This window comes from Primulina eburnea, chromosome 4 (genome assembly GCF_022965805.1).
Source record: "Primulina eburnea isolate SZY01 chromosome 4, ASM2296580v1, whole genome shotgun sequence".
Lineage (NCBI taxonomy): Eukaryota > Viridiplantae > Streptophyta > Magnoliopsida > Lamiales > Gesneriaceae > Primulina > Primulina eburnea.
In genome coordinates this window covers 40,749,688-40,773,021 of record NC_133104.1, presented here as the reverse complement: position 1 = coordinate 40,773,021, position 23,334 = coordinate 40,749,688, and the positions used below count along the sequence as shown (strand labels likewise).

Here is a 23,334-nt window from a genome sequence, read left to right as displayed (position 1 = left end):
TCTTTGAAAATTATTATTTTTTTGATAAAAATATTATTTTTTATTGTGAATATCGATAAGGTTGACCCGTCTCACAGATAAAGATTCCTGAGACCGTCTCATAAGATACACACTCATTAATTTCGTGTGAGATGATTCTAATTGAGTTTCTTATTCAATTTTTAATATTTAAAATTTCTTTCCATTATATATTTTTTTCTTAATAAAACAAGCGTATTATAACCTCAAATTTCTTCAAAAATATTTGTTACTTCATTATGGCGTATTTTTCAAGCTGAAAAATGATAGTTATTCTCATTTTCGGAATTATTATTATAATTGATATATGTCTAGCAGAATTTATAAAAGAAAACCCAAGACTAATTGTATAACCCGTGTCTAAAAAGATTATGATTAGTTTTATTACATGAATAGAGGCTGTTGCAATAATATGAAGGGTGACAACCACGGAATTTGCAAATATTACTCTGATTCGTACAATCAGTTTTGGGCTACGGCACTGCGATAACTCGAACTAATATGTGAAGCTTTTTCAGTTAGAGAATTGAAGTACAGAACAACTTTTGACTTCCTATGTTCAAGAAAAAAATGGAAAGGAATCTTGTACCTTTTCCTCTTTTGTTATTTCAATTATAATTAATAATTCAATATACAAATAATTGTTTGGACTAAAATATTTAATTATGAAAACACAATTTAATTATAAAACATAATTAAATTATACATATTTCCATCCATTCAAATCAATTCAAGTAAGTCAAAAGATACTTGAGAGAGGAAAAGATCTTGGAAAGAGAAAAAGATCGTCGATTGTATAAGAGGAGATCATGAGAGAGTGGAGAAGGATTACACAGTTGCTAGGAAGAAAAGAGACATCGGCTACAGAGAATACACACAACTCTACACAGACAAATATGCAAATACTCCTAACTAAATTTCAATATTCAAGCACTAGTTTTCAAGCATTCCAGTATAAAATTTCTAGTATTCATAAAATTACTAGTATTCTAGGTCTTATCGCTTTAGATTTCAGCAACTTTATATGTTATATTTTTTGTCTTGTAAATTCTTACAGTTTATTGAAAATATAAACAATGTCAGAGATTTATTCATCAAATTCCAATAGTTTTTTTCGTTTTGGCGTTATAGTTGTTTTAGAATATTAGAACCGACGATCAAATTTAGGGTTCATTTTCGCTTGTTTTTAGAATTTAGATTTTTATCATTTTCACTCAAATCGGTGCATTTTCGCACCTGGCATGCCCGCAAATCTCAAATATTGTGCAAACAGTAATATTAGAAAAAATTGTTGTGAGACGGTCTCACAAGTCGATCTCTTATTTGAGTCATCAATGAAAAAATATTATTTTTTATACTAAGAGTATCACTTTTTATTATGAATATCGGTAGAATTGACCCGTCTCACAGATAAAAATTCGTTAGATCGTCTCACAAGAGACCTACTCCACAATTGATACATCCATGGATTATGAAATACTTGAACATTCGTACCTCTCCGTATTCGCCATTTTACACCCTTAGACAACAATTCTCTTCCCCACCGCATACTCCACCAAATGCATGATGGATTATGCCCGATATTTGCCAAAGATTTAGCTACTGCAGGGAGGGCGGCTTTTTCATCCACATTTCAAAGAAGATCATAACTTTAGGCAACCCTTCAGCTGGTGTCCAAATCGGACATCCGGTTACTTCTCATATCGTAGAAGAACCCCCACTGAAGGAGATTTGAGGATCTAATGTGAGTTTGACAACCCGGCGAAGGGGCGTAGAAACATCGACGTTGACTCTAATCCTCATATACGTCCCCCGGCAACAGCCATTCTCAATTGAGATACATTCACCAATGGTATTTCAGATGAGAAAGCCTTTGTTGTTAAATTGAAGGCAGTCCATTGATCGAAGAGCTCCTCCATGGAATCCCGGATGGTCGTTCTTTTGTCGAGCAAACATCGGTGTTCACCTTTGATGTTTATGACCATAGAGATAAGATGAGATGACACAGCCGACGAAGACTTGCACCCAATCATCACTTCAAATGCAAACGAGTCACATGCTAAATAGTTTGCGAGCGGCTGGTTGAAAATTGGATTCGAGTTTGTTTTGACGGAACTTCCGAGTTCGAAATGCTTGAATCTTAATGAGTTATTACCCATTATCGGTTGATTTCATCCTACATATAGTAGGATGACCCACATGATATAATCAAAGGCCTAAATTTAACCACACATACACGAGATCCACTAATTTTTAAATCACATATGTATGTGAATCTTGTTCATCCAAATCATGTAGAGACAGTGCCTCTTAAGTAGCATCGACTAAACCCCAATTACCAACCCGAGTAAATTTGAAAAATATTAATAGAAAACATTATATGTACATTATTCATCTATTCCGTAACATGTTCATCGGTTTGAAATCATATATTGTAAAACTTTACAAACCAAAATTGCATGAAAAATTAATTGTTAAATTTTATAAATAAAAGAAAAAGTTTCTAATTATGCAATATGAAAATTATATTTAGCCCCACCAAACTCGTATCAATCATATTATTTATACAATAATAAATTTTAATACCGAAATCTGCTTTCTACCAAAAGTATGTTCTTTAGTGCCAATTATATTCCTCCAACACAACACTTTCTTCCTCCAAAAAGCTCTCAAAACAAGAGAGAATTCAGATTCGCCCACGACAAATTCAAGGGGAGACTTCGCCAATATGTTCAACCAAAGGAAGAGACATCATGAAAAACTAAATTATCATATAATTAAAACATTTGCTTGACATAAATAATCGAAACACACAGCAAAGATAAAATCTAGATCCTACAATCAACTATGTTATCTTACAACAGTTTGGGATCGCAGTAGTCTCATATTCATCGCTCAAGATATCAGAGAGAATCTACTGACTTTTATCAGCGTGCAACTGCAACTAATTCTATGCATCTAAGTGAACAAGGGTGCCAGTTAATCACACTAACAGTAAAACTACAGATGTTTCGACTCGAATAAAGTAGCACTGTCCACGTAAATTGAGAGGAAGAGAACGAGGCGAGTTAGGGTATAGTGTACAACCACTTTCTGCTAAGGTGTCAGGCCTTAACACGTTGGCTAGGAGGGTTGCTCCCATCCTTGACCACACCATCTTCATCCTTTTCATCATCACCCTCTTCAGCATCAGCAATTTTGGTAAGCTCATCCTGAATCATGAGCTTTATCGATGGTTTTCTAGCCATCAGATCTTTATTGAATCTCTTGTCTGAAAAGAGGATAATTTATCAATAAAAGTAAAAAAATCAGGTTGTAATTGAATTTTAAACATCATGGAAAACAAGAAATCAAATATCTGTTCCTCTTTCTACAGAGGTCAAATAGTCTGGCACAAGCCGTAAGTACGTCTTTGCTAGAGCAGAAATAAAGCAGTAAAATTAGGACCCATAACAAGGAGCCTGCACTTTCCCCAGTAAATAGTAGAGAATTTGAGTTTCCTGAATTATGCAACCGCAATCCCCGTTGGTTTGCCAGGTAGGGGAACAAAACTTGGAAAGGAGAGGAAAATGGGGCAGGTCAGTTCTAAGTTCTCCAAGATTTTAAAGGGCACATAGGAGCTTACCAAGCAGCTTCAGAATGTCGGTGAAGGTAGCCTGTAAAATTAAATAAAATAAGTTGGGTATGTTAACAGGAGAATGAAAAGGACAAGTAATCTCCTAAATAATGTAAAACTGCAAGAAAACGGGTTGATGTCACTTCTCACAACTTAGACCTGAAGTCAAGAGAGAAGCTAAAAGTCAAAGACTCGTAACTCCTGTAATGCATTCGGAGTCAGCAATAGACACGATAGAACCATGTCATCGAAAAAACACTAATGCCTAGTGAGAACACATAAAACCAAAGTAAATATCCCAAACAATTGGAGACGACATAAAAATACGTGGCGTCTATTTAACTTAGACAACAAACCCAAATTGAGAGTATGAAAGTGTGAAAACAGGCCATCTATCTTCCTCGCTTAACAACCAAAACACATTGATTACAAGAACTTATAATACTTACTGTATTGAAGTCAACCTCTTTGAGAATTTCACAAACCGCATTCCTAAGTTCATTGTCACTCGGCTTTAATTTCTCCTCCCTGAGATTGTCTTTCACTTTTAGTATTTTCTTCCCTTAATCACACATCAACAAAACAAAAGTCAAAAGAATGATTTCCAGTAGTAGTAGTAGGGATCGACAGAAAACAAAACAACGCATTCACGACTTTTTAACAACAAACAATTTATCAACTTGGAATTACCAATACTCACCAGGGCTAACACTAGATGAAGTTTTCTTAGGACTGGATGTGTTATCCTTGATCGATTCAATTTTCTTCTTCGCAGAAGACCTCTTCGTACTTGTATCCTTCTTGTTTTTTGGGCGACTTGGTGCTGATTTTGGAGCTTCTTTCTTTGGTGGAAGGCTGTCCTCTTTAGAGATTGTTACTTTCTTGGTTTTGGCTTTTTCGATAGTTCCCTTCTTTGCAGAGGACTTTGCTGATCCCTGTTTCTTTTTTCTTTTGTCTTTATCAGATTCATTTGCCTTCTGTTCATGTTCAGCAGGTTCAGATTTCTCACCTATTACTTTTATCATCCTCATCATGTGTTTCCTCATCTTTTTCTGATTCATTTTCGGGTTTAGGTACGCTATCCGTTTTTGGTGTACCCTTGGTTTTCTTCTGACTCTGTATATGAGAAAGATAATCTTGTAGTTACACCAAGAACTTATTCACAGCCATAAGAGTCAATTGCTATATTGCCTGAGGCGATCTTGTTTCTTCAATCTATTTTCATAAAGGAACTTCCAATTGAAGAGTAAAAGCACAAAGCCGTATGCACATATATTATCAGATTGTATATTCTCTCTCTGTCAGTAAGAACCAAGGGATTGAGATAGAAGAGGAATAGACTTGAACTTCAAATTCTTTATGATAGTTACATGCAACACCACAACACATTAAAAAACACAAAAGAAACTTAACATCGACTGCCAATCCAAATCATCATATATTGCGCGAATCTAGGGCTTATACGAATTTGGGTTCGCGAGAGCTTTTCAAGTCAGCTCGAATAAAATTCAATTTGAATTTGAAATTGTCAAAGTCAAACTGAAATCGAACTTGTTCGAATATTTTTTTTTACCCGAATTTGACCTGGATTATTTTGCTTTATAGCTTGTGGCCGATCATGAACTTTAATATCTTAATCGATACCCTACAAATATGCTAAAATTAGACGAGCACGATGTCACAGACTTAGCCTTTATAAGTACACGTGCGGCCTTTCCCCTCAACTCTGCCCCTGCTAATACTAGCAAACCAGCATTAAAAAGTGATCTAGGTGGTAAAGTGCATAAATAAGCACAAGTAGCTTGGAGAAATAGTAGAGAGAGAATGCAATTCTTAGTTGAGATAATAGTGAATTGATTGAATTCTTGAATCGGTTCCTTACAAATGAGATCCTACACCTATATATATACAAGTTCCCTAGCCTATCTAGATCGTTCTAGCATCTAGAACACTCCACACTACTCTATAATAGAATATACTAGAACTTCCTACGCAATCCTCGAAAGCTTCTAGACCCAACCTCTTCAACAACATTTTAGGTCATTCCTCACGAGCCTAGAATGTTCGAGCCCTGTCCACATTGTTTTAGGTCATTCCGCATGAACCTATATCCTTCAAGGTCCTTCTCAACTTGTCCAGAACATTCACTTGCCTTCAAGAGAGTGTTAGAGCCCTCGAGAAGGTTCTGGATGCCACAAAGCCTCTTTGACAGCTTCCTTTGACAAAATCATTGCGTCTTGCGCGTCGAAACTGTCAGCCCATGACAACGAGCTCAAATTCGAGGACTTACTTATGGAGTTTGATAATTAAGTTCCAACCAAATGAATTGATCTTGAATTCGAATTTCTGATCAAGACGACCTCAAGCCCAAAATCATTCATGTTTCTAACTTGAAGGCGGAAAATAAAAACCGACTCCATGCTCACATATGAAAATAGGGCTAATACGCATCAAGAAAACAAATAAGAAAGTAGCCAAAACAACTTACTATAGAAATTTCGTGCATTTAGAACAATGTACCTTAGCCGAGCCTTCTGAAGGAGTGATACTCCTAGATGCTGATTTGCTCTCTCTCTTTCTTTTTTTCCCCTTACTTGACTGATCAGCATACACAATACACAAAAAAACATCTATAAGTCGAACGAGACAATAATTTAATAATGCAGTCAAACTAAAAATGAACTTGGGGTCAAACCAGTTCTTTTTCAGCAAGCAACTCAGTGGTGGTTGCATGAGGTGCCACCAAAAACTCTATCAACTTTGAAATGATATCTTCCTGAATGCAAAATAATAGAATTCAAACATTAATTCTTGAAACAAAACAAAGACGAAGATGATCATGAACTTTTCATTAAAAATAACATACCTTCCTTATTGTAGCCGATATTGGTATATCAAGGACATCACAAAACTCAGCTAGTTTATCTTTGAAAATCTTGTCAAGTTTCTCTCTAAGTTTTAGAGTTTGCTTTTCCTGAGACATTGTTAACTTAATATGTCGAAAAGGTTTTCTGAAGAGCCAAATCATAGTATCCATTTGATCGGTAACTTATTCAAAGTTCTACTTTACCTCATCATCATGCCAAGCAAACCCAGAGAATCTTGATATGTTGTTCTTCACTTGAGCTGCCTAGAGGTCATAATGAAAAAAGACATCTCAACTTACCAACAAAGAAAGAAGAAATAGCAGACAACAACAGATTAACATATTAAAGATAACCAGATGGATGCACTAAGAGTATAATATTCACCGACAATTTCATGACAATTTGCAGGACTTATATAAATTTCGGCGCCAACTTACCCAAAAAAACCAAAATATGTTTAAAGAAAGATGTCTCACAAGAGTTAAAAATTGATTCCAGTAACTAAAAACATTATCATCCCCCGACAGATCGTTCCACGTTAGCTGACATTGAAAAGTGGAATAAAGCTTTGTGTGACCTCCTCTTTTAGGTCTTATGTTTCGTGCACCGAGAAGTTCAGAATGCATTATTGATAATAGAATCAGGCAGTAATTATACTTCCACGGAATTTAAGAGCTACTGGGAAAAAAAAAAAGCACTCATTCAAATTCTGTGGTACAAGTCAAACGGGCCATTACACAATGGACAGAGAATGTCGACTACATGAATGTGGAATCGAATATAAGCCATGTGATATTATCATGTGAAGTAACACTTCTAAAACAATCTGATATAAAGCTAAACCAAAAGTCCTAGGACAGAAGCATCACCTTTCCTCTCCTTCCAAAAAGAATTGTATGCAGCAATTTGAAGGTATCATCACTCTTCTTCCTAGACAACTTGTAAGCCACTGTAACAACTAATACAGTTTATACTTCATAAACAACATCAAATCAATTTATATGACCTCAGTTTAGTACAATATTAAAAACAAGACAAACATCGTTCAAGTTAATTTTAGTGAAAATCACAATTCTAACCAAATTTTCAATACCAATATTTCAAGGAATAAGAATTTGGGTTGCCGCAATAAGAGTAAGATCTAAAACTTTAACACCCAACATCAAGATCAAAAAGACAAAAGATCCTAGAACGCACACATTTTTTTTATTCGTCGAATAGAAACTCGATTTTACACGCAGGACCATGCAGCATGCATGCTCGTGCGTGTGCGCACAGACAATCTGTCGAATATGGAGATGGAATATAATAAGAAGTCATGATTTCTGTCACTAGTGACCAACTCTCCAACGAGCACTTTGGAGAAATGCCAAATCTCACCAGGGCTACTTTTATGGATATGAAAATGGAATTCATGAAATGCATATAATAACATGGGAATTCAAAATTCAAAACCATCTTTTTTGTTAAAAATTTTACTCCTAGGATCTCAAATTCACAGAAAAAAATCTTTCATAGCACACATTATGTGATTCAAATATACAAGCATAAGGCTTATCATCTCATCTGGTCATGGAGAGTAGATATGAGACGCAGACCACGTCATATTTGGTTGGAATAGTCCAAATCCATGATTTTTTTTCCAAAAGCATTCTAAAACCTATAAAGGAGAAAACAAGCAAACAAATGCAAATCCTTACAATGCTGGGTAAAAATCAAGAGAAGAAATTTCTGATATGGGAATATGAGATTCACTATTCATCAGGAAGCATTCTAAAACCCATAATTATTAGGTCCAAAATCTTCAATTTAGCCTTCAAACGCTAAAAATTATTGAATGAATTGTACTCTTTGGAAGAAACAAGCCCTTTTTGGTTGAGAAATGACAAGGCCCTTCCAGAGGCGTTAATTTGCCGAGCAGTCAAAGTAATTTTGGGTGAGTAATGGGGGTGGGGGCAATAGATTCCAAGTTAAAGCATTATCCAAAAAGAACAGATGGTGAAACATGAATCAGCAGACAGACGCAAGGCTAAAACTTTAACACGAGACGAAGACTTTTTCCTGCATCATTAAACTAATAAATTTGTAGCTTGCTGACAAAAATAGAAGAGAAGCTAAAATTCACAGGCAAAAAAGGATGTAAGACTTTACAACAAGTGTCAATGCTCATAAAACTAAAGACTGTCTACATGCAACCCAATAAACCCCAACATTGTGATGCAATGGAAAAAGTAAAAGGTTAGTTAAACGTACATATGCAACACATCTGACAACGTAAAAAGAGACTCGTAAGACTCACATAACTACCTTTACAAAGAAAAGTTAAGCTACAATAACAAAAAATCGCAAATTTTTAAGTGATCCAGATTTATTGAGCGCACACTAAACATTGAGGCTCGCAACCATCCTAATTTTTTAACACAAGCATTAATATGATGCTGCAATGATTAGCTTTGCTCGCCATGAAATTCAAATGAGAAGAATAAAAAGAAAGAGCAAAACATAACAGCTTAGCAACATCACAACCCACACCGAAAACCTTTAGGCATGGAATCATAGTTGAAGTACATACATACATTTAGCACAAGCAACAAAATTAGTAAAATGAATACCATTTGGGATGTCTTTCAGCGCAGTTCCACGTCCCTGCAAACAAACACCAAGGTATCAAAGAGTGAATCTTCATTATCATTGAATTTCATACTATAAAGAAGTGAATTTTACAGAGAGGATGCAAACAACAAAGTGCAAACTAAATGGATACACCTTTTCAACTTTGAACTCCTTAGCAGTGTCCTGCTCAATAATGGCCACAAGTCTCTCAACTGATTTCCTTTCACGAACAGGCCGGTCAATTGTGAGAGCCACGGGGGTTTTCAGCTCCTCTTTTTTATCCGTCGAGGTTTTAGCTTCTTTAGTTTTTTTCTCCCTCTGGGTGTATGATTCCTTGTCTTCTGTTTCCTGTTTCACACTTCTTTCTTTTTTGTCATCACCACTCTTTGTTCTCAGACGATTCTTTCGGCCCCTCCCCTCTTTAGATTCTTTCAGCTTTTCCTCTTCTCCCACTCCATCCACCTTGTCCTCAACCATATCATCAGCCTCATTTTTCTCACTAGGGCCATGATTCATTTCCTCAATCTCCATGTCCACATTTTCTTCTGCAACTTGCTGCCTTTCTTCTTCTTTGGTCTCTTCCATTCTTTCATCTTTTCCCCCTTCTTTCACTACATGTTCACTTTTTGCCTTCTCTTCGGTTTCCTTGCTAGCATTCACCTTTTCTTTGTCAATATTGTTATTCTCGACTTCCTCTGCAACCTTTTTTTCTTCTACCATTTCTGTTACTCCATCATTCCGTTCCTCTGTCTTCTCCATCACAGGCTCTGTCTTTTCCTCCATCTCAACGTTCCCATTTGCCACCGACTCGGCATCTTTATCTCCCATGACAGGTTATAGAAAAAGTCTATGACCTCTCGAAAAACCTCTTTTTTGCTGAACAAAAACTATAGCCGCACCAAAATTCATAAACAATATTCTGAGGAACTACCATAGCAACCAAATTATGAACGTACAAAAGAAAACCCAACAAAAGAAAGAGGATGAACGTCATTATCAGCATTTAACACTGTAACTCAAAACACGTACAGTAAGCAAAAATTCAGATAATTAGATGAAACATATAAATAGGGAAAAATATCATATGCACAATTGAACTATAAATCGTCTAAAAATGTGCATCCCGCAAACACAGTAGAAATAACTAAATAAAAAATCATTCCAACACAGTACACAAGGCTAGTTTGCATGCCAGTAAAAAACCCACAAATTCCCCCAAACAAAGAGGAAATCAGCAAAACCGAATCAAACAGCAACAAAAAATCAAATTCCTCGACTTGAGCACAAACCCTAACTAAAACTGCCCTAGTTTAAGTCAAATTCAGAAAGGAACATCGAGGAAACGCAATAAAATTTGTAGAAATGAAGAAAAAAAGAGAGAGAAGCTAGCATGGAAAGGCAGAACTTACAGAGAATTCGAAGCTCGCTTTCAAAACATTCGAAGCTCGCTCATCATCTCCCCGAAATTCCTGTCTGTTTTGTTTTTCTCGTATCAACACGTAAGCGTGGTGGGATTCACATTTGGAGCCAGGCATTTATTCCGGACTTCAAATCCGGATTTTAAATCCAGTTTTATGCCATGTCGGATGCTAAGTCAGTGAATTATATAAAAATAGCTGATTTGGAATAGTTTTAGTGAAATCTGACCCATTATCAAAAGATTAAAATGTTATTTGAATTCTTGTAATTAAAAAAGTTAGAAAACAAAAATGTTCATTGAAATTAACACCACGTGTGCATAGTTTTTTTAATAATTATCGAGAGAATAAAGCAAAATTTGACAAATTATCAAAAGACTAAATAATCATTTGAATTATTGTAATTAAAAAAATAAAATTATATGTTGAAATTAAAAATAAAAATAAAAACAAAAATGTATTGTTAGTATAACTTTATGGCAAAATTGGAAGAATAAAAAACAGACCAAGACATCATTTTTGTCTCTATTATATAGATTCTTAAAAATCTATTTTATTTTATTAAAGTTGATGAAATGATAGTAACCACTTAGGACAGACACCGACTTTTTCTTCTAACTTACTCTTATATAATACTAATATCAACACACACTTTTATTTTTTATTTTTTTATTTCAACAATTCAAATGTCAATTTAGTCTTTCCATAATTTATTAAATTTCACTTTAATCCAACGATAATGATAAAAAAGACTTGTACATATACGTATCGTGTGTGCAGAGTAACTAGTAGGAATAGATAATTGAAGATAGATTTAATTTGACGGCTCAGATCTCCTGTGATCTCACATACTCGATGGACGACCAGGATTACAATTTATCCACGTTTCACTAGATCCAGTAAATTTTTAAAATAAAAGTGGGTCACATGTGAGACCGCCTCTCACTGATACTAATCTGTGAGACGAGTCAACTGTACTCATATTCACAATAAGAAGTAATACACTTAGCATAAAAAATTATATTTTTTCATGAATAACCCAAATAAGAGATATGTCTCACAAATTCGACCCGTAAGACCGTCTCACACAAATTTTGCCTTAAAATAATTATAAAAGGGTAAAAAATGAGTTGTGTTGTAAGAGCGTATGAAATATATTATCATACTATATTATAATATTATAAAGAGATGAATCTTGGATTAAAAAATAACTATTGAAAAAAGAAATATGTGATATTGATTTAAGCAACCAAAATGACATATAACACATTAAAACGTTCAAATTTTATAATATATTTGTTGGGTGCAATAATTGTCCCTGCTTGATAGAACGATCGAACCGTGGTGCTTGAGTTGTTGTGCGGTTTAAAAGATTTGAGTTGCACCATTACCACTGGCTATAGCTTTTGGTAAAGCGGCAAACACTCGATCCTACAATTGGTATCAGAGCCAAGGTCACGGGTTCGATTCTCATTGATTGCAAGGAATGCAATTATTGGGAGGGAGATTGTTGGGTGCAATAATTGTCCCTGCTTGGTAGAACGATCGAACCGTAGTGCTTGAGTTGTTGTGCGGTTTAAAAGATTTGAGTTGCACCATTACCATTAGTTATAGATATTGATAAAGCGGTAAGCACTCGATCCTACAATATTTTAAATGATAATTATTTATTCTAAGCATACAAAATTATGTTATCCATTCTAAAATACTATCTAAAATTATATATTAAAGTTCAAATTTTGATCACTTAAAATATTATAATTTAACTTTTTCACTTTTGTGAATGATATATATATATATATAGTTTGTTTGTAAAATTTTAGCTATATAAACTTCTTGTAAACTCAAACTATTGACCAAAATATAATTTTTTTGTTCTATATTCCAAATTCCTCAAAATTTTGTATAAACTGTTGGGTTAAGCGTACATATATGAGAATAATAGTGAGATGTGTGACCTTATTGAAGTTCTCATTCGTCAAATTATTGACGTTGCGCTGATTGATCTGACTGGTTAGATGAGAAGTTCTCATGTGTCAAATTTTATCATGTAATATTGTCATGTCGACCGGTGATAAGAAAAATGTAAGACTGAAATAAAAGAGATATTATACATCACCAGCATATAGACAGTCACTTTTTTTGGACTAATGGTCCTAACAGTTTGGCTCCTTAGCCCATAAATAGGTGCACATTGCACTGCTATAAATATTCAAAAATAAAATATCCATTAACTAAAAACTATAATTTTTGACCTAACGAAAAACATTCGATCTCAACATAAAAAAAAAACATAGTATTTATTGGATACATGGACATAATGTATTTATCACCAGTTTCGTAAAAATATTTATAGAAAAAAATTAATAAAATTAAGAAATATTGTTTTCTATTATATATAATATTAATATTAATCGCATTAAAAGACTGAACTTGTCACGTGATTTATACAACATTAGATATGTCAAAATGGGTTATGCTCGTCTAATCGATCTATACTGCCTTTATATATAATAGTCATATCAATTGAATTAAATCACTGAAATTGTAAAATGATTTATCCATCACTAGAATTGTCAATAGGTCAAACTCGTCGAATCAAACCGTCGCCCGCTCAAAGACTACGAAAATAAATTGCCATGCTTCATATGATATTATTATTATTATTTTTTTAGGGGAAAAGAAGTTAACTATTAACGAGATCAAGGTTAATTACATCCATCAACCATGATGGGTACAAACTATCTCTCCAATAACAGGGGAAGGGGTGAGAAAGGGCATAATTAGCAAGAACATGAGCAACTGAGTTCGAATTCCTATGAACATGGTTCAGGCTAAGAACACGATTAGAATTAAGAGCTTGAATCACATCACACAAAATAGACCACTCTGAATTCAGCACCTCTGATGCACCTTTGATTCTGTTAATCGCACACATGGAGTCAGAGAACACACTGAGATTGGAAAAATCATGCTGTAGAGCAAATAAAATCCCATGGAGAATTGCTGATAACTCCGCAGCAATCACAGACCCCGGATTCCTGATTCCTTTGGCTGAAGCCGCCACAACATGCCCAAAGTGATCTCTAATCACTGCACCGACACTATACCTGCCCAGACTATCATGAAACCCAGCATCAACATCCAAACGGAACTGGTCCACTTGAGGTTTAACCCACTTCTCCACACTATTCCCACTCTTGTCTAAAGAATGTTCAACCAGCACACTTCTTGCTCTCTTAAATTCATCAAAAAAAGACGTGACCCAATCCAAAGAAATTTTACAGCTTCTCGGCTTAGAATTGTGTTTCATACAACAAACATCTTTCCAAATAGCCCACACATACATAACAAACAACTCAAATTCAAATACGGAAAGATTATCTCTCATAAAATGACCACATAAGATAAAATCCAGGGAGACACATTTTTTCAACAAGAACCAGAAATGTGTACCTTTCCAAGCTTCTCGGGCTGTTGGGCAAAATAATAGGCAATGAGAAGTCGACGCATTCGAATAACCACAGAGAAAACAAGAGCTACTGGAGCTGATATGACGTTTAGCCAAGTTCAGATCAGAAGGAATGAATTCATTGCACGCTCTCCAAAAGAAAATCCTCACTTTTTGAGGAATTTTGAAGTTCCAAATCAAGTTCCACCATTTATCCATACTTCTCTCGAACTGATATTCGGGGGCTGCAAAGTAACCCAATTGGAAAAGGTATCCCGCCTTGACGGTGTAATTTCCTTTGTCACCCCATTTCCAAAATCGAGAATCTTCCATAGTGTGTCTGCTTAGCGGAATATTAAGAATGCAATCAGCCTCAAAGGATGGAAATAATGCTCGAATAACATCTTCTTTCCAATAACGATCATTTGATATCAAGTTCTTAACCAAAACCTCGTCAAACAAATCACCTCGGGAGCTCTTACCATTAGCCACTCCTGGGATCCAACTACCAGAGAAAGCTTTAATAATTTTCCCATCACCAACTCGCCACATGATCCCTTGTTTAATTAAGTCTCTACTCCATAAAATAGATCGCCAAATATAAGAGGGGTTGTGCCCCAACTGTGCATCCAGAATATCCACATGCTTGAAGTATCTTGCTTTCAGAATTCGAGCCATAAGAGATGAAGGTTCTCTAAGTATTCTCCACACCTGCTTAGCAAGAAGTGCTCGATTAAAATCACAGAGGCTATGAAATCCCATCCCACCTAGCTGTTTTGGTTTGCATAAATTCCTCCAACGAGTCCAGTGCATACCACCACTAATTGCACTAGACTTCCACCAAAAGTTAGCGCACAATTGCTCCAGATCAGTGCACAGTGAGCTAGGAAGTTTAAAACACGACATAGCATAAGTAGGAATAGCTTGAAGGATCGATTTTATTAGAACTTCCTTGCCACCCGTGGAGAAAAATTTTCCAGCCCAACCATTTATCTTTTTGAACAACATTTCCCTCAGCCCAGCAAATTGAATGCGCTTACTACGAATAGAGAAAGTCGGCAACCCCAAATAAAGATCATGGCCTTTGACTACCTCAATAGAAAATATGTTCTTGATCGCATTAATAGTTTCTGTAGAAGTGCTAGGGCTGAAAGTGAGTCCAGATTTCTCATAATTCACAATTTGCCCCGAGGCATTTTCATAAATCTGAAGACATCTTTTAATTTGGAGGCAATCGACTTCCAAAGCACGGAAAAAAATTAGACTGTCATCTGCAAAAAACAAATGAGAAATCGAAGGGCAATTATAAGCAATCTTAACCCCTTGAAAACATTTATTCTGCTCAGCATTAATCAGGATACTTGACAGCCCTTGTGCACAAATAGCAAACAAATACGGGGAGAGTGGGTCGCCCTGCCGCAATCCCCTTTGAGGAATGATTTTGCCAAAGATTGAGTTGTTGATACGAATCGAGTAAGAAACTGATGAGATGCATCTGAAAATAAGATCCACAAAATCACAATGAAATCCCAGCCGAGTCATGATTGTCTTCAAAAACAACCACTCCACTCGATCATACGCCTTGCTCATGTCTAGCTTGAGAGCTCCAAAACCTGACTTGTTAACCTTATTCTTGCGAATCCAATGCATACATTCAAACCCAATGATGACATTATCTGTAATGAGCCTCCCCGGTATGAATGCACTTTGATGTTGGTCAATAACTTTGGCCAGAACTGGCCTCAGCCGATTAGTAATAGCCTTGGCAACAATTTTATAACAAATATTGCACAAACTGATGGGTCGAAAATCTTTCGGAGATTTGGGCTCAGAAACTTTTGGGATGAGGGTAATGAGCGTCTCATTCCAACTTTTAAGATCACCTTTCCCATTGAGAATATTGAGGGTTGATATCACAACTTCTTGTCCAACAATGGCCCAATGTTTCTGAAAAAATAGAGCCGTAAAGCCATCTGGTCCTGGAGCTTTAGAGGGGTGCATATCAAAGAGAGCTTTGCGAATTTCAGCTTCTGAAAATGGTGCAGTCAGACTTATGTTCATAGACTCATCAACCTTCGGACAGATACTATGTAACGTCCCGAAAATTTAAAGGTCCACGCGAACCACATGCATTTGAATTTTTAAATTCTTTTGTATTTTTAAATAAATATTTTAATTGCATGAGTTATTTATGTGGTGCATTTTGACATGTTTAAAATATATTTTCTGCATGGTTGCATTAAACTGTATTTTTAAAAAATATTCAAGTGACGATCGAGGAACGGAGACCGAGGGCTAAAAAAATGTTTTAATTAAATAATTAATTTTAATTATTTAATTTAGGGGAGATGGCTTCTCGTATTTTTGAAAACTAGGAATTTTGCGGTGATTTTATACGCCGGGACTAATTTTTTTATCGGTGTTGGATTTTCAACTAAAATGCGATCTTTTAAGCCGTCCGGCTATTTAATTAATTATCGATTTTTATGAAAACCATTTTATAAATTGATTAAGAGCCTAGCTTGCACTAAGTGGGCTTAATTAAAAGTTTATTAGCCTTAAGCCTATTTAACAAATTAGTTAACATATAAATAACAATTTAACCTAAGCCTAGCGCACATCAAACTCACGCCACTCACTGATACACGCCGCACAAAGGATTTTCAGAAAAAAACAAAACTCTCCCTCGGCGCTTCAGTAGTTGCTGCCGTAGGGGAGATAGCCTTTTTCCCTTCAAAGTTTTGAGAGTTACAAGCTTCGGTTCTTCCCGTTCTTCGTCGCCGTCGGTATATCGTGCGTTTACGACGCAAAGGCACGCCAATATCTTCCTTTTCTCGTCCATTACATCATAGTATTGATTTAATTTATGTATGTGCGAAGAACATGAAGTCTTATTCCAGAAAATTCGGTTTTTACGTATACGTGCTACGAACTAACATTTTCATGTGTCGATTCATGTCTTACATGTTTCATGTGTTTAAAAAGGGCTGCCATGATGTTAAGAATTGATAAAATTGATGTCTATACATGTTAAAAGGATTTCCAGACCCACACGAACACCACACATCAGGGAACAAGTAAATGGCTTTACTAAATCTGTCATGGGTGTTTTAAGGGTTCGGGTTTCATGTATAGAGGCTGGTGTGGGTAGCCAGGGTCATGGTAGGAGTCAGGGGAGAGTCCTAGCCACGCTAGGACTCGAGTTAGTTGGTTAGGGAAGAGCCCAAGAGCACAAGGACTCTTCCCCATGCCACCCGTGAGATGCAGAGAATTAAGGGTGGCGTAGGTTGCTGCTGTGTTGCAGGGAAGGAAAGGGGTGGCTCGCGGCTGGCTTGGGCGAGCCAGGCTAGGTCCTTAGGGTCCCAGGATGATGGGCATGGGTCGGGCCAGGGGCTGGGACAGATGGGTTGGCTGCTGGTCCAAGGAACGAGAGGATAGATAATGGCAGTAAGCTTGGGCGAGGCTGCTGTGCTCTTGGGGTGGCTCGCTGCGTGGGTTCCAGGGGCTGGGCTGGTCCGGGCTGGGTCTGGGCTTGGTCCAAGGAAGGTCAGGGTCATGGGGGGTCAGGTGGTTCGAGGCTGGAAGTGGTCCTAGCCTAGGTAGGAGTCCTAAGATCCCAAGGTGCTACACGCACAAAGCAAACAGAAATTGGGTCAAGTTCAGTAGGCTCTTTGAACGGGTTAGGGTCATGATTTTTAGCTGGGCTTGCACAGTAAGGTCCCTAGGTATGTTGGCTAGGTTTTGGTTCAAGGCGGCTCGGGCGTAGCTCGGGTAAATTAGGAGATGGCTCGGTGCGTTCGATAAGGTGTCAAAACGAAAATTAAAAAGCTAAATTTGATTCCATGGGTTCACGGGTGCGGTTCATGACTTGGAAAGGGAGAATAAATCTTAAAAATGCTTTGTTTAAAATTTGGAGTCAAAATAATGAGTTTTGGTATTTATTCGGGATTTAATCGCCGCACGAAACGCTAACGAACGAATTAAGAGAAATGCCTAGTTTTAAGCTTTATAAAATCATGAAAAATTAGGTTTAAGCTTAATTAATTATTATAAGTCCAAATTTCTAATTTGGGAATTTTATGCTAAGGTTTGGTTTAATTCGGGATTTAAACGCATTAGTACGTCACGTTTCAAGATTAAATTAAAAAGTCCGCGTTTTAAGCTAAATAAAAATATGAGAAAATTCATGTAAGCTTAAATAAATATTTGGGACATGTTATAATCAAGAAATCAAGAAAAAAAGTCAGAAACATAAAATGTCACGTCCAGGGGTAAAACGGTCTTTTTACACCTAAAATTAGTAAGGTCATGGCAGTGCCCTAAATGCAGTTTTTATGATATTATGTGCATTTTTAAATGCTTATGAAATGTTCATGATTTATTTGTGATTTATTTTAAATGTCCATGAAATTTTATGATTAAAATTGACATTTAAAATACATGGTGCACGTTTGGTTTCAAAAGAAAATACATTCATGCATGATTTTATAAGATGATGAAAACATGAAAATATTGATGAAAGTGAAGTAATTGTGACTACGAGGATTTGAGGTTATGATCAAGAATAGGCCAAGGCTCAGTTGACGATCTTGTGTCGCTGATGTCCCCGCCGCCCAGTACTGTGGTTTCATGTAGATGGTACCATCGTCATGTCATGTCATGTCAGGAATTGAGGATTTGAGGTTATGATCAAGAATAGGCCAAGGCTCAGTTGACGATCTTGTGTCGCTGATGTCCCCGCCGCCCAGTACTGTGGTTTCATGTAGATGGTACCATCGTCATGTCATGTCATGTCAGGAATTGAGGATTTGAGGTTATGATCAAGAATAGGCCAAGGCTCAGTTGACGATCTTGTGTCGCTGATGTCCCCGCCGCCCAGTACTGTGGTTTCATGTAGATGGTACCATCGTCATGTCATGTAATGTCACGTCAGGAAAGTCACAATTAACGATCTGAATTCAATCAAGAGAAAGATAATGTTATGATCATGAAAAGAAATCACGTCATCACGTCATGTTATTATATCATGTTATGATCAAGGAAAAAGGTAAAGGCTCAAGTTCATGTTATGCATTTCAGGAAAATATTTACGAAAATGTTCATGCTCAAGTTTATGCATTTTCATGAAATGATATTTTAAGTACAAGTATTTTCACTGTGCATGTGATTTTATATCTATTACTCGTTACAGAGATTTGGTGTGTTGAGTCATTAGACTCACTAGGTGTGATGGATGCAGGTGAGGTTGAGGGAGGGCTTGACGCATGAGATGACTGGACTGAAGGTGCACACAACCCGAGGACCAGCGCTTCTACTGTTTTTCCGCACTCATGATTAGGGATTATGATTTTACGTTAAAAGATTTTAAAATCATTTATTTATGCTTTAGAGTGGTTTTGGCGAGGAAAATACGTTTCACGATTATTGTTTTTTTTAGGTTCAGTAACTCATGCGATGATCTGATTTTTATGCCTATTCACTTGATTTTGAAAATGCTAGCTAGCGAATGTTCTAGATCATGGGAAAAATATTTTATTAAAATATTTTTATGTTGTCCGAAATTTAAAAAAAAAAAAAAAAAAATCTAGTGCATTTTAAACACAAGAACACGAGACGTTTCAGTTGGTATCAGAGCCAATGGTTCTGTAAAGGGTTGTGCCACCATCAGTGCCGGGAAGATCAGTCGTCAAGCCTCAAAGTTGTAAGTTTAAATGCTTATTATGATTTTATGATGTTACCTACACGTTTACATGATCTATATGTTTGAGCTACATGTGCATACACGTTTTGAAGTGAATGACGTTGGTGTTTAAGGTTGCATGGTAAACGATTTTCTTCCTGCATAGTTGCATGACTTTGTTATGCTAAAAGATTATATGCTTCATGATTTTTATACGTGTTACGTTGCGGAATAAGAAATTATTCTATTTCAACGCATGTGGGATTTGTGGTGGAATTGGACTACGTTGATTTTTGGATTTTAGTATTGACATTCTACTTTTGGGTCATAAGTTAATCGTGAATATTATGAATGCTTTGGGGACACGTAGATTTTTTTTAAGAAAATATTTATGAATCATGGTTACTAGTCGAATAAATTTTTGGGAATTACTCATGAGAAATAATGATTTGAGGATTTGCAATGACTTGAAAATAAGAAAATGTATAAATTGGAATTTTAAGTTTTGATGGCATGTAAAATTTGTTATAGTCATTGATTTTTGAGTAAATAAGTTTAAATTTATTGAAATTATGTTATGGGAAACCGGTAGAAAGAAATTAAGAACGCCTAAATTTATGGGTTAATCATAGGATTTTCGAAAATTAAGGACCAATTAGGATGATTTTTGAGGAAATTAAGAATTGATTTTGCAAATTTTACGGAATTTGGGGACTAGCTTAGCAATAAGCAATACTTGAATGGGTTAACTGATAAGAATTGAGTTGATTTAGACTTTTAAAAATATTCAAAACCTTGGGTTATCCTGGTTTTAGTATTATAAGAAATTTTAATCAAGCATTAGCGGATGCGTTTGGGATTTTAAGATTTAAATTTGATAAGTTGATGAGTATTTTGGTAAAAAATAAGAAAGTAATTTACGATAAGTTTAGTTATCCATCTTTTATTAATGAGAATTTTAAGAAAAAATGAAAATTCGAGGTTATAATAGTATAGCATTAAGTAATTATGGGTCTTTTTAAGTTACGATTTAGAAATAAGGATTTAGAAGGTAAAATTAATTGGGAGCTAGTAGACGTAAGGACATTCTAGAACATAAGTTTTATCAGAGTAGCGCAGTGGAAGCGTTGATTTTTTTTGGGATACTAGAACTAAGTCTAAACTTTTGATTATCGAGGATAAGCGAATTTCGAGGACGAAATTCAATTTAAGGGGGGGAGATTGTAACGTCCCGAAAATTTAAAGGTCCACGCGAACCACATGCATTTGAATTATTAAATTCTTTTGTATTTTTAAATAAATATTTTAATTGCATGAGTTATTTATGTGGTGCATTTTGACATGTTTAAAATATATTTTCTGCATGGTTGCATTAAACTGTATTTTTAAAAAATATTCAAGTGACGATCGAGGAACGGAGACCGAGGGCTAAAAAAATGTTTTAATTAAATAATTAATTTTAATTATTTAATTTAGGGGAGATGGCTTCTCGTATTTTTGAAAACTAGGAATTTTGCGGTGATTTTATATGCCGGGACTAATTTTTTTATCGGTGTTGGATTTTCAACTAAAATGCGATCTTTTAAGCCGTCCGGCTATTTAATTAATTATCGATTTTTATGAAAACCATTTTATAAATTGATTAAGAGCCTAGCTCGCACTAAGTGGGCTTAATTAAAAGTTTATTAGCCTTAAGCCTATTTAACAAATTAGTTAACATATAAATAACAATTTAACCTAAGCCTAGCGCACATCAAACTCACGCCACTCACTGATACACGCCGCACAAAGGATTTTCAGAAAAAACAAAACTCTCCCTCGGCGCTTCAGTAGTTGCTGCCGTAGGGGAGATAGCCTTTTTCCCTTCAAAGTTTTGAGAGTTACAAGCTTCGGTTCTTCCCGTTCTTCGTCGCCGTCGGTATATCGTGCGTTTACGACGCAAAGGCACGCCAATATCTTCCTTTTCTCGTCCATTACATCATAGTATTGATTTAATTTATGTATGTGCGAAGAACATGAAGTCTTATTCCAGAAAATTCGGTTTTTACGTATACGTGCTACGAACTAACGTTTTCATGTGTCGATTCATGTCTTACATGTTTCATGTGTTTAAAAAGGGCTGCCATGATGTTAAGAATTGATAAAATTGATGTCTATACATGTTAAAAGGATTTCCAGACCCACACGAACACCACACATCAGGGAACAAGTAAATGGCTTTACTAAATCTGTCATGGGTGTTTTAAGGGTTCGGGTTTCATGTATAGAGGCTGGTGTGGGTAGCCAGGGTCATGGTAGGAGTCAGGGGAGATTCCTAGCCACGCTAGGACTCGAGTTAGTTGGTTAGGGAAGAGCCCAAGAGCACAAGGACTCTTTCCCATGCCACCCGTGAGATGCAGAGAATTAAGGGTGGCGTAGGTTGCTGCTGTGTTGCAGGGAAGGAAAGGGGTGGCTCGCGGCTGGCTTGGGCGAGCCAGGCTAGGTCCTTAGGGTCCCAGGATGATGGGCATGGGTCGGGCCAGGGGCTGGGACAGATGGGTTGGCTGCTGGTCCAAGGAACGAGAGGATAGATAATGGCAGTAAGCTTGGGCGAGGCTGCTGTGCTCTTGGGGTGGCTCGCTGCGTGGGTTCCAGGGGCTGGGCTGGTCCGGGCTGGGTCTGGGCTTGGTCCAAGGAAGGTCAGGGTCATGGGGGGTCAGGTGGTTCGAGGCTGGAAGTGGTCCTAGCCTAGGTAGGAGTCCTAAGATCCCAAGGTGCTACACGCACAAAGCAAACAGAAATTGGGTCAAGTTCAGTAGGCTCTTTGAACGGGTTAGGGTCATGATTTTTAGCTGGGCTTGCACAGTAAGGTCCCTAGGTATGTTGGCTAGGTTTTGGTTCAAGGCGGCTCGGGCGTAGCTCGGGTAAATTAGGAGATGGCTCGGTGCGTTCGATAAGGTGTCAAAACGAAAATTAAAAAGCTAAATTTGATTCCATGGGTTCACGGGTGCGGTTCATGACTTGGAAAGGGAGAATAAATCTTAAAAATGCTTTGTTTAAAATTTGGAGTCAAAATAATGAGTTTTGGTATTTATTCGGGATTTAATCGCCGCACGAAACGCTAACGAACGAATTAAGAGAAATGCCTAGTTTTAAGCTTTATAAAATCATGAAAAATTAGGTTTAAGCTTAATTAATTATTATAAGTCCAAATTTCTAATTTGGGAATTTTATGCTAAGGTTTGGTTTAATTCGGGATTTAAACGCATTAGTACGTCACGTTTCAAGATTAAATTAAAAAGTCCGCGTTTTAAGCTAAATAAAAATATGAGAAAATTCATGTAAGCTTAAATAAATATTTGGGACATGTTATAATCAAGAAATCAAGAAAAAAAGTCAGAAACATAAAATGTCACGTCCAGGGGTAAAACGGTCTTTTTACACCTAAAATTAGTAAGGTCATGGCAGTGCCCTAAATGCAGTTTTTATGATATTATGTGCATTTTTAAATGCTTATGAAATGTTCATGATTTATTTGTGATTTATTTTAAATGTCCATGAAATTTTATGATTAAAATTGACATTTAAAATACATGGTGCACGTTTGGTTTCAAAAGAAAATACATTCATGCATGATTTTATAAGATGATGAAAACATGAAAATATTGATGAAAGTGAAGTAATTGTGACTA

At 36.2% G+C, this 23,334-nt stretch overlaps 1 pseudogene; it reads right to left on the bottom strand.

Moving 5' to 3' along the window:
• Window positions 1-2,769: 2,769 nt before the first annotated feature.
• On the bottom strand, window positions 2,770-10,677 carry LOC140828946 (DEK domain-containing chromatin-associated protein 4-like; annotated as a pseudogene).
• Window positions 10,678-23,334: the final 12,657 nt, after the last annotated feature.